Below are 11,516 nucleotides of genomic sequence, written 5' to 3'. Positions count from 1 at the left end.
GTGCAGTGGAGGATGGCCCAAGTGCTTGGGCTCTGCACCCCATGGGAGACCAGGATAAGCACCTGGCTCCTGCCATCAGATCAGCGCGGTGTGCCGGCTGCTGCGTGCTGGCCGCGGCGGCCATTGGAGGGTGAACCAACGGCAAAGGAAGACCTTTCTCTCTGTCTCTCTCTCACTGTCCACTCTGCCTGTCAAAAAAAATGGAAAGTGGTTCCAAAAAAAAAATTTCACATGTTAAAATCATGAAATCACAACCTCCAGCATCTCAAGATATACCTGTATTTGGAGAAAAGTGAAGATGAGGTGGATAGGAAGGCATCCTGATCCAATGGTGTCCTTGTAAGAAAAGGAAGAGCCATCAGGAATGTGCCTGCAAAATAAGAAAGATCCGATGAGAACACAGCAAGAGCCAGCTATCCACAAGCCAAGGAGAGAGACCTCAAAAGTAACCTACCGTGTTGACACCCTGATCTTGGACTTTGAACCTGCAGAACTGTGAGGAAATACATTTCAGCCATCACAGAGTGTGCTGTTTTGTGATTGCAATCCTGGCGAACAAATCTGCTTTCTAGCATTTTGTAACACTTCCCAGTGATTTCTGAGGTTTTCAGCTTTGGAGTTGCTCCATCAAAGTCGAGGTGGACAGGAATCTGCGTTTTAAACTGCTCCAAGGATAATGAATTAAAAGGTAGAGGACAAGAGCCACCAGCCTGCAGAGTCAGTTCTAGAGGCTTTGTTGGTTTCTTGGTTTGGTTTTTATAATCAGCCTATTTTATTATGCCCTGCATGTTTCTTAGCTCTGGCTTTGGAATATCTTGTAGGTGAGCAGTTATTTTCTGCCCTTTTACCTTAATTATGTACTTGTTATTTTCATCTGTAAACAGGCCTTTTTCCATTCTGTCACCGACTACTTCATTGCCTCATTAATATCTCTTCCATTGTCAGTACAAGTTCATTTAAATAGGGATAACTCCCCAGCTCTGTGGCATCTACCTAGGAATCATTAAATGGTTTCTATTTATTTCTTTCAGAGGAGATTGTCTAACTTCCTTGTGGTTCTCTTATCACCTTGCAATGAAATTATTTATGTATCTATCTCTTATGAATTGAAAGATGAGACCTTGTAACAGGTTTATAATTCATAATTTATTTATAAATTTATACATACATATGTAAGTATATATTAGCAAAATAACTCTATAGCAATAATAGCAGAAAGTTAGTATAAGTGCTATTAGTATCACTCAGTAAATCTGTTAAAATAAATGGCATAAAAGTACAATTTCCAACTTCCTTGCCCCATGTCCTTATTTCAGTATTGCAAAATTCTTAAAATCAGTGTCACTGGTATCATTTAATTCAAGCAGGAGTTTGTCTACCAAAGGTTAGGCTTACCAGTGAACATTCCACTTTGCTTTATTTTAACTAAGGATCCTTTCATTAACTTTTATTTGAAATTCAGTTCCTAGAAAAATCCCTGGTCTGTTCTTGCCAGAGGAACATCATCAGGCACCTCCTTGTGGGTCTCCAACTCCCCTTTCTGAAAACAAAGACAAACCACTGAGCGTGATTATTTTAGGTCATATGGAGATTACACCCAAGTGAAACCCACTCAACTCTCCTGAAGCTCAGGGGTCAGCGTCATGCAGAGAAGTGTTTTGTGCAGGAAGTCGTATTGCCAAATAATTGCATCTGTGACATTTTTTAACCTGTTGGCTGCCAAAATCAAAGAACTTGTGGAAACTCCTGTCTCTGCTCCTCTGCAGTGCAGAGACTGGGCCTATTGAGAAAGTGGGACCAAGACAACACAGCACTAGAGGACGTGGTGAAAGGAAGCATTCTCTTCCTCTGAACCTATCTCCATAGTCACTGTGCTTCACCTTGGAGACAACCTGCTCAGCCTCAATGGGCTTCGATGTGCTCCTGGATCAAGCTGGAAGTCTGGGGAGATTTCAGATCCTTCAGATTGTTCTCTTTTTTGTCACCAGTATGATAACATAAACTCAACCTCTGTTGGAGAACTTCACTGCAGCCATCCCTGGGCATCGCTGCTGGGTCCCCCTCCTGGACAACCACACCACCTCTGGCAATGCCTCTGACATCCTCAGCCAAGACGCCCTCCTGAGAGTCTCCATCCCGCTGGACTCAAACCTGAGGCCAGAGAAGTGCTGTCGCTTCACCCATCCCCAGTGGCAGCTACTTCATCTGAACAGAACCTTCCTCAATGTAAGTGAGTCAGACACAGAGCCCTGTGTGGATGGCTGGGTGTATGATCAGAGCTCCTTCTCCTCCACCATTGTGACTAAGCTAAGAGTCCTCATTTAACCTCTTTATAGAGAAGTGATGTGAACTGAAGGTGTTTGGATTTGACACAAAGAATGGACTGAGAATTCTCTACCTACTTATTTTGTCAAATGAAGAAAGTCTTCATTCCTTCAGCAGTTAGCAATTGCTTAGCTGAACCACAATATCAAGGGTGCTAGTATGGAGGTTAATGAATTGAACAAACTATACCTCAACCTACTACTATCTCATTTTACCTGGAGATGATAAACAATTGAAGTGCTACTAGGCTTATGATATGCAAAGTCAGTGCTACTCAGTACTTACTGCAAAACTGATGCACATAGCAAGTAAATCAGAACCTATGTACATAGGATCCAGGCATCAGTCCTGTTGAAGCTCTCTAGCTGATTTGATGAGTGGCCAACACAAATGGCCAACAGATACATGGAGACAAATGGTCAATAGTACTAGTTAGCACAAAAATAAAAATGAAATCAAAACCACAGGGAGCAATCATCTACCCCGGTTAGAATGGCTATCATCAAAAAGACAAAAAATAACTCATGCTGGCCTGTATGTGGAGGACAGGGAACTCTTATACACTGCTGATGGAAATGTAAATTAGTACAGCCATTATGGAGAACAGTGTAAGACTTCTTGAAAAACTAGAAAGAGAACTGCCATATGACCTAGCAAACTCACCACCGGGTATATATTCAAAAAAACATGAAATCATTATTTGTTCCACCACGGTTATTGCTCTTCACTGTAGCCTGGATTTGGAATTGACCAGGTTTCCATCATCACAAGAATTAATAAAGAATATATGGGAGACCACATTGTGGTAGAGTGGGTTAAGATGCTACCTGCAATGCTGGCATCCCATGTAAGCACTGATTTCACTCCCATCTGCTCCATTTCTCTGCTAATGCCACTGGGAAAGCAGCAGAAGATGTCCCAAGGGCTTTGGCCCCTGCCACTCACGTGGGAGCCTCTGATGGGGTTCCAGATCCTGGCTTTGACCTGTCCTAACCTTGGGTATTATATCCATGTGTGGAGTGAACCAGTAGATGAAAGATCTTTCTCCATGTGTGTCCCTCCCCAAGTCTCTGTGACTCTGACTTTCAAGTGTGTAATTAGTTAATATTTTTCAAATGAAATATATATTCACAATGGAATCCCATTCAGTTATTTAAAAAGAATGAAATCTTGTTATTGGCATCAAACTGGATGGAACTTAAAGACATATATTAAATGAAATAAGTCAGTCACAGGGAGACAAATATTACATGTTCTTTCACATATGTGGGAGTTAAAATAAGCCTCAATATGAACATAGAATGTTGATCACTAGAAGCTGAGAGGAATGTGAGGGACAGATTGGACTTTGGATTTTAAAACACAGGAAAAATAAAGAGTGGCTAATGGAGAGTGGCAAATATGTATGATGTTAAAAAATATTGGAAGCTGGGAGAGTGCTACATAGAAACACACATAGCTCTAAACTTTTAGTTTTTTTAATTTTAAAACTTCTAAAATGAAAAGTTTTAAAAGAAAAAACTAAAACATTTTGTAATAATTAGTATAAACACTTGAGTGACATGCTAATGATATGATGAAGGAAAAAAAACCCTTGTATTTGCCTAAGTATTCAAATTTTGGTAACTTAAGTTACTTAAAATTACATTTTATGTGAATTTAATTTTGGTTCCTCACAAATGTGTTGACAGTGATACAGTAAAGGGATTTGGTGCTCTAGGGGAAAAATGACTGAAGTTGTGTACACACGTGGTAACAGATTATCAGAAGGGTATGGCATAAAAGAGGCAGTGCCATTTGAAAGGTTGATATGAGTTTCAGTATTTCTAGAGTGTGGGCAACCAGAAGGAAGTGACTGTAGATGAAATTGGAGAAGAAGGCAGAACCCCATAGCAGGAGCTCGTGTGTATCATATGGAGGAGTTTGTGGTCAGGCTCCACCAAAGGGCTGAAGCTCTCCTGACACTCTGCTGCGCTGCTTCCTCTTCCAGTGGGACCTCGTCTGTGAATCTCAGTCACAAAAATCAGTGGTTCAAACCCTGTTCCTGAGTGGGTCGCTGCTGGGAAGTCTGATATTTGGCTATCTCTCAGACAGGTAAGTGTCACCTCACTTTATTTGGGGTTGTTGACCACATGATCCACACATTCATGTATTTTAGAAGATTCATAAGCTCACACTGTACCCTTTATGCTGGGCTACATACTCACCTAATTGTCTGATTTCAGGGAGCTACAACAAGCATATTTGCTACATGACCTGAATGTTATAATTGTTATGACGAATCTTTTCATTGTGTGCAGAATAGAGGACATAAAAAGGCATTTAAATAAAATTCAAGCAAGTTTTATGAGTGATTTTCAAAGCGTATTGAAGGGTGTGAGATTTATGAGTTGGAGTTAATTCAATAAAAAGACAGGTAGAGAATTTGAGGCATGTTCAAACCACAAAATTGTGAAATAATGTTGTTGGCCTTGGCGATGATATGAAACACCTGGAACCTGCGAGGTCACTGGTGGTGGACACTTGTAGACTGGCATCATTTTGTGTCTGCAGCATAGATACACATGTACAGTGGGTCGTCATTGTTGTAAAATCTCTTGTTGTGAAATAACATGGGGCAGATATGGTGGTAAACCTTACAGCAATAACCTGAGAGCTGAACCTTGTGAAATAGGTACAATAGGTAATATTTGCCACCATAAAATGTAAATCATCTTAAGAAATTATGATGATAGGGTTTTAGTATAAAAAGTTGGAGATTTCTTGTGTCTCGGATCAGTTTCTGAAGGAGGCAACCATGCCTGTCACTCAGGATGCCTCTTACTAGAACATTCAGAGAACTACAGACGCTCATTGCCATCCAGTTGTCAAAGTTAAAAGCTATGACCTTTGAGTTTACGCAGTTACATATTACATACATAGAAGTAACTTCTCCTAGCTTTCTTTTATATATATATATATATATATATATATATATATATATATATAAAGGGAAAATGTTCATATGTTTTATATACACAGTTTTAAAAACATAATGACACCTCCCACATCTTTCCCTCCCTCGTGCCCACCCTTCATCCTCCTTAGTTTCTTATTTTTCTTTGAAATTTTTCAATGATATATTTCAATTTCCTTTATAATTATAGGATTAATCCTCCACTACATGCCCCAAATGGTAGAGTTAGAAAAATACCAGGGGATTCCAATTCAATCCCATCAAGGTGGCATGTACCAATGCCATCTCACTAGTCCAAGTGATCAATTTCAGTTCACAATTGATCATAATGAAAGGACTAAGAGTCAAAGGGAGCACATAAACAAGTCTAGTACCTGCTAATACTAACCGATAGAATAAATAAAGGGGAGAGTGATCCAACATGGGAAGTGAGATACTCAGCAGACTCATAGAATGGCAGATGTCCTAAATAGCACTCTGGCCTCAGAATCAGCCCTAAAGGCATTCGGATCTGGCTGAAAAGCCCATGAGAGTATTTCAGGCATGGAAAGCCAAGACACTTTGGCAAAAGATCTCTGTGAGTGAGATCCCAGTGGAAAGAACAGGTCTTCAAAGAAGGAGGTACCTTTCTCTGAAGGGAGGAGAGAACCTCCACTTTGACTATGACCTTGTCTAAACAAGATAAGAGTCGGAGAACTCAGAGGGCTTCCATAGCCTTGGAAACTCATGACTGGAGCATAGGGAGATTACTGATGCCATAGACAGGAGTATCAATTGGTAAAGTCAACAACAGGAGTCACTGTGCACTTACTCCTCATGTAGGATCTCTGTCCTTAATGTGCTGTGCATTGAGATTAAATGCTATAACGAGTACTCAAACAATATATTTCACTTTGTGTTTCTATGGGGGTGCAAACTGTTGAAAGCTTTACTTAATGCATACTAAACTGATCCTCTGTAAAAAAAAAAAAAAGAAATTATCAACTGCCAACTTGACTCTCACTGGGATTAAACATGACAGTAGGGCTGATCTGATTTCATCATCATTTAAAAAAAATCATCTATTATTTTTCACTTTATGTTTCTGTGTGGGAACAAACTGTTGAAATCCTTACTTAAGGTATAATAAGCTGATCTTCTGTATATTAAGATAATCGAAAATGAATCTTGATGTGAATGGAAGGGGAGAGGGAGTGGGAAAGGGGAGGGTTGTGGGTGGCAGGGACGGTATGGGGGGGGGAAGCCATTGTAATCCATAAATCGTACTTTGGAAATTTATATTCATTAAATAAAAGTTAAAAAAAAAGAAAGTCAGATGACCAACAGAGAGAGGAATGGACAGAGAGATGCTCCATCCACCAGCTCAATCCCCTGATGGTCACAATAGGCAGGGCTGGGCCAGGCTGAAGCCAAGAGCCAGGAGCTTCATCCAGGTCTCCCATATGAATGACAGGGGCCCAAACACTTGATTCATCTTCTGCAGCTCTTCTCAGGCCATTAGCAGGATCTGGATCAGAAGTGGTGCATCTTTAACATAAACCTACAGCTATATGGGATGTATCACAGCCAGTGGCTTTACTCGCTACACTGCTACAGTGCTAGTCCCCAGTATCTTACATTAGTTAAAGTCCTCTAAAATATTATGTGAAAAAACCACTAACCTTTCAATTAGTGTTAACATCAATTTTTTTTAAAGTTCCTATTCTTTACCTTTCTTCGTTACCTCAAGGTTTCATTTTCCCCTTCATTTCTAACAATATTTACAAGAGATTTTCTTTCTTCTGCAAATCCTCTGAATTACCTTAGTTGCCCTATTTTCTGAATTATTCTTTGTTTACTCCATTCTCTGATTCTATCTTCAGACTTTCAAGAAAGCCTGTAGATGTTCATTTCTGTATTAGGAAATGTAAGAAAATTCAAAAGGTAAAACTCATTTTTCCCGCCTTTATAAAGCACACTACTAGCTGCAAAATATTTGGAAGCTGTTAAAAGTTTTCTTTATAGCTAAAGACATAAGGATAGCAAAGGGTTTGTCACAAAGTTCATATATAGAAGGAACTCTGTGGGTGAGACCCCAGGGGGAAAGAAGTGGTCATCAAAGAAGGATATACTTTTCTCTGAAGTGAGGAGAGAACTTCCATCGCGGCTCACTAGGCTAATCCTCCACCTGTGGTGCCGGCACCCTGGGGTTCTAGTCCTTCTTGGGATGCCAGTTCTGTCCTGGTTGCTCCTCTTCCAGTCCAGCTCTCTGCTGTGGCCCAGGAGTGCAGTGGAGGATGGCCCAGGTGTTTGGGCCCTGCATCCGCATGGGAGACCAGGAGGAAGCACCTGGCTCCTGGCTATGGATCGGTGCAACGCACCGGCCATGGTGGCGATTTTGGGGGGGTGGTGTGGACCAACAGAAGGAAGACCTTTCTCTCTGCCTCTCTCTCTCACTGTCTAACTGTGCCTGTCCAAAAAAAAAAAAAAGAATACAACTAGCATATATAAACCATAAGAAACAATTAAATGAGATTTAAATGAGTCTTGCCTTTGTTTCAGATCTGGACTCCTGCTAATGTACCAGAAAAGCAGCAGGTGCTGACACAAGTACCTGAATCCCTGTCGAAGAAGTGGGAGAGGGAGACCCAGATGGACTTTCTGGCTCTTGGCTTTGTCCTTGTCCAGCCCCAGCTGTTGCTGGCATTTGGGAAGCAAGTCAGCAGATGGATGATTTCTCTGTCTCTGCCTTTCCAATAAGTAAACATTAAAAAATAAAACGTGTTGAAGGGGAAAAAAAAACAACTCAATAAGTAGTAAGTAGAAAAACCACTGATTCTCAAATACATAAATAAATCTTTTTAAAAAAGGTCAATTTTGCTCACATACATTGTATTTCTGTACTCTATATAATAGTTACCACAAATCAGAGAAAACATGACACATGTCTTTTTAAGACTGGCTTATTTCACTAAGCATAATGGTCTCCAATTGCATCGATTTTGTTGTGAAAGACAGGATTTCATTCTATTTTATGGCTGGGTAGTATTCCATGGTGTACATTTATCACAATTTCTTTATCCAGTAATCAATTGAGGTACATTTGAGTTGATTCCATATCTTAGCTACATAAATTGTGCTGTTATAAACGTGGAACATGCAGATTTCATTTCCTTTGGGTAAATTCCAAGGAGTGGGGTGGCTGGGTCAAATGGTAGATCTATTTTCAGATTTCTGAAGAATCTCCTACTGTCTCCCATAATGGTTGCATAAGTTTACATCGCCAGCAACAGTGTATTAGGGTACATTTTCCCCCACATCCTCACCAGCACATGTGACTTTTTAATTTTTGGATGATAGATATTCAAACTGGGGTGAGGGCAATCTCATTATAGTTTTTATTTGCCTTTCTCTAATGGCTCATGAGTTGAGCAACTTTTCATGTGTCTGTTGGCCATTTGTATTTTATCCTTTATCATATACCTGGTAATACATTAGACCATTTCTTCAATGGAATATTTGTTTTGTTGCTGAGTTTCTTGAGCCCCTTATATATTCAAGATGTTAATCACTTATCAGATGTATAGTTTTCCAATGTTTTCTCCCATACTGTCAGTTGAGTATTTCCTTTGTTGGGTGTTTCTTTGTTGATTTTTTTCTACAGAGAAGCTTCTTAGCTTGATGTAATCCCATCTGTCTATTTTTGCTTTTATTGCCTGTGCTTCTGGGATTTTATCCAAAAAGCCCTTGTCTATGCCAAAATCTTGCAGTGTTTCCAATGTTTTCTTCTATTAATTTGACTGTTTCATATCTTAGATCTAGATCCTTGATCCACTGTGTTTTTTATATGGTGTAAGGTAGAGGTGTTTCATATTTCTGCATAAGGTGGACCAATTCTCCCAACACCATTTGTTGATGAGACTGACTTTTCTGCAGGAATTGAATTTTAGTTTGTCAAAGATTAGTTGATTGTATATGCATGGATTAATTTCTGGTGTCTCTGTTATATTCCATTGTTCCACATATCTATTTTTGCACAAGCACCCAGCTTTTTTGATTGTAACTGTCATGTAATATGTCTTGAAATATGGTACCGTAATGCCTCTGGCTTTGTTTGCTGTTTAAGATTGCGTAGGTATTCAGGATCTCATGTGTTTCTATGTGAATTTTAGGGTCTATTTCCCTAGATCTGAGAAGAAAATCCCTGGTATTTTTATTGGGATCACGTTGAATCTGTAAAATTGCTTTGGGCAGTGAGGACATTTTAACAATATTAATTCTTCCAATCCCTGAACATGGAAGATTTTTCATTGTGTGTGTGTGTGTGTTTATATTCCTTTCCTTAATGTTTTTAAATTTGCTTTGTAGGACTCTTTCATATCCTTGGCTAAATTTATCACAAGGTCTTTACATTTTTGTAGAAATTATAAATGCGACTAATCTTACAAGTTTCTTCTCAGCCATGGCATTTTTGTGATACAAATGCTGTTGACTGTTGTGTGTTTTTATTTACACTGCAACTTTTCCAAACTCTAACAAGTTCCAGTAATCTGTTGGTGGAGCTTTTGATTCCCCTAAGTATAGAATCCTGTCATCGGGAAGCAGGGATAATTTGTTCCTCCTTTCCCCTTTATATCCCTTTGATTTCTTTTTTTTCCCTAATTACTGTGGCTTTAAATTCCAGAACTGTATTAAATAGTAATGGTGGGAGTGGACATTCTTGTCTGGTTCCACATCCAGTGAAAATGCTTCCAGCTTTTCCTCATTCAACATTCTGGCTGTGGTTTGTCATAGATTGTCTTGATTGTGTTGAGGTTCATCCCTTCTATACCCAATTTGCTTAAGATTTTTTAAATTATGAAGACGTATTTTATGAAATGATTTTTCTGCATATATTGAGATAATCATATGGTTTATTCTTCAGTTTGTTAATGTGAGGTATCATGTTTATTGATTTGCATATGTTGAACCATGCCTGCATCCAGGGGTAAATCCCACTTGGTCCACATGGATGATCTTTTTGATGTGTGCTTGGATTCAGATAGCTGGTGTTTTGTTGAAGATTTTTGCATCTATGTTCATGAGGGATATTGGTGTCGCTCCCCCATTTGCGGAGGAGCGACACTAGACCCTGCGCTGTTCTTTTGTCTGCTTGGCCCTTCCCGGGTTTGCTGCTGGTCCTTCCCGGGTTGGCTGCCAACCCCTCCACCTCCGTGGAGGGGCGGCACCCCCTGCCACTTTCCCTGCTTCCGCAGAGGAGCGGCACACCGCCGGCCGGCTCTCTCGGGGGTTCCTCAGGTGTTCCTTCAGATGTTCCCAGTGCATGTTGCCTCTCTCCTCCTTTATAGTCCTCTTCCACCAATCCCAACTCTGCTACCCACACGCCGAGCACGCTGCTCTCCTCCAATCAAGAGCAGGATCAGCTCCTGCAGTTTATCAGTCAAGTTGGCAAGAGGCAGCTGTGTAGAAGTTTACTCCTCCCCAGTGCCATATTGTGGGAGAGCAGATGCATAGAATAAGTCTTAATTCCAGTAACTTAGTCTAGTCTCAGTTGCTCCCCACAGTTCCCCCTTTATTTTTATTCTTTGGCGTTGATATGCATCTGTCCTCGGTGCCCCGCGGCACACACTCTGCTCTGCTTGCTGGAGTTGCCCACAGGTGCTTACAAGCCCTACCAATCAGGCAAACCAAATCCGGGTCCCCTCTTCGCCATGTTGTGAGGAGGTTTTTAGGCGCTGATGCATGCCTGTGTTCGGTGCCCTGCAGCGCATGCTCTGCCTGCCCACAGGTGCTTACCACCTTACTAATCAGGCAGACCGAATCCAAGCCTTCTCATTGCCGTGTTGTGGGGAGACTTATTGGTGTTGGTAACGTGCCTATCTTCAGTGACCTGCGGCACATAAGCTGCTGGCCGCCCGCGGGTGTTTACCACCTTACTAATCAGGCAGACCAAATCCAAGCCCTCTCATTGCCATGTTGTGGGGAGGCCTTATTTTTCTCTATTTCTCTATCTCCGGGCATTCCTATTTCTCTTATTTTGCTTCCATCTGCCAGCATTCCTTTTTATCTCATTTTCCTTCTATACTTCTGTTTCTCTTATCCCTGTGGATTCCCCGCGCCTGCACCGAGGCGACTTCTCAGCACCTCGCCCGGCGGTGGCTTCCCGGCTCTGCGCGGCTTCAGCCCTCGCTTCTCTCATCTGCGCAGCTTCCTGGCTTCGCGCGTGCTCCGCGGTCTCCGCGCCTTTTCGCACCCG

The 11,516-nt window shown here is 41.1% G+C and overlaps 1 pseudogene; it reads left to right on the top strand.

The window, feature by feature from the left end:
• Positions 1 to 1,580: 1,580 nt before the first annotated feature.
• LOC149128270 (steroid transmembrane transporter SLC22A24-like) lies at positions 1,581 to 4,423 on the top strand (annotated as a pseudogene).
• The last annotated feature ends 7,093 nt before the right edge of the window (positions 4,424 to 11,516 follow it).

The sequence above is a fragment of the Oryctolagus cuniculus genome, chromosome 1 (assembly GCF_051225735.1).
Source record: "Oryctolagus cuniculus isolate XC-2025 breed Fujian yellow rabbit chromosome 1, ASM5122573v1, whole genome shotgun sequence".
NCBI classification, from domain to species: domain Eukaryota; kingdom Metazoa; phylum Chordata; class Mammalia; order Lagomorpha; family Leporidae; genus Oryctolagus; species Oryctolagus cuniculus.
Note: the sequence above shows the minus strand (reverse complement) of the source record. Positions and strands in the feature narration are given on the sequence as shown.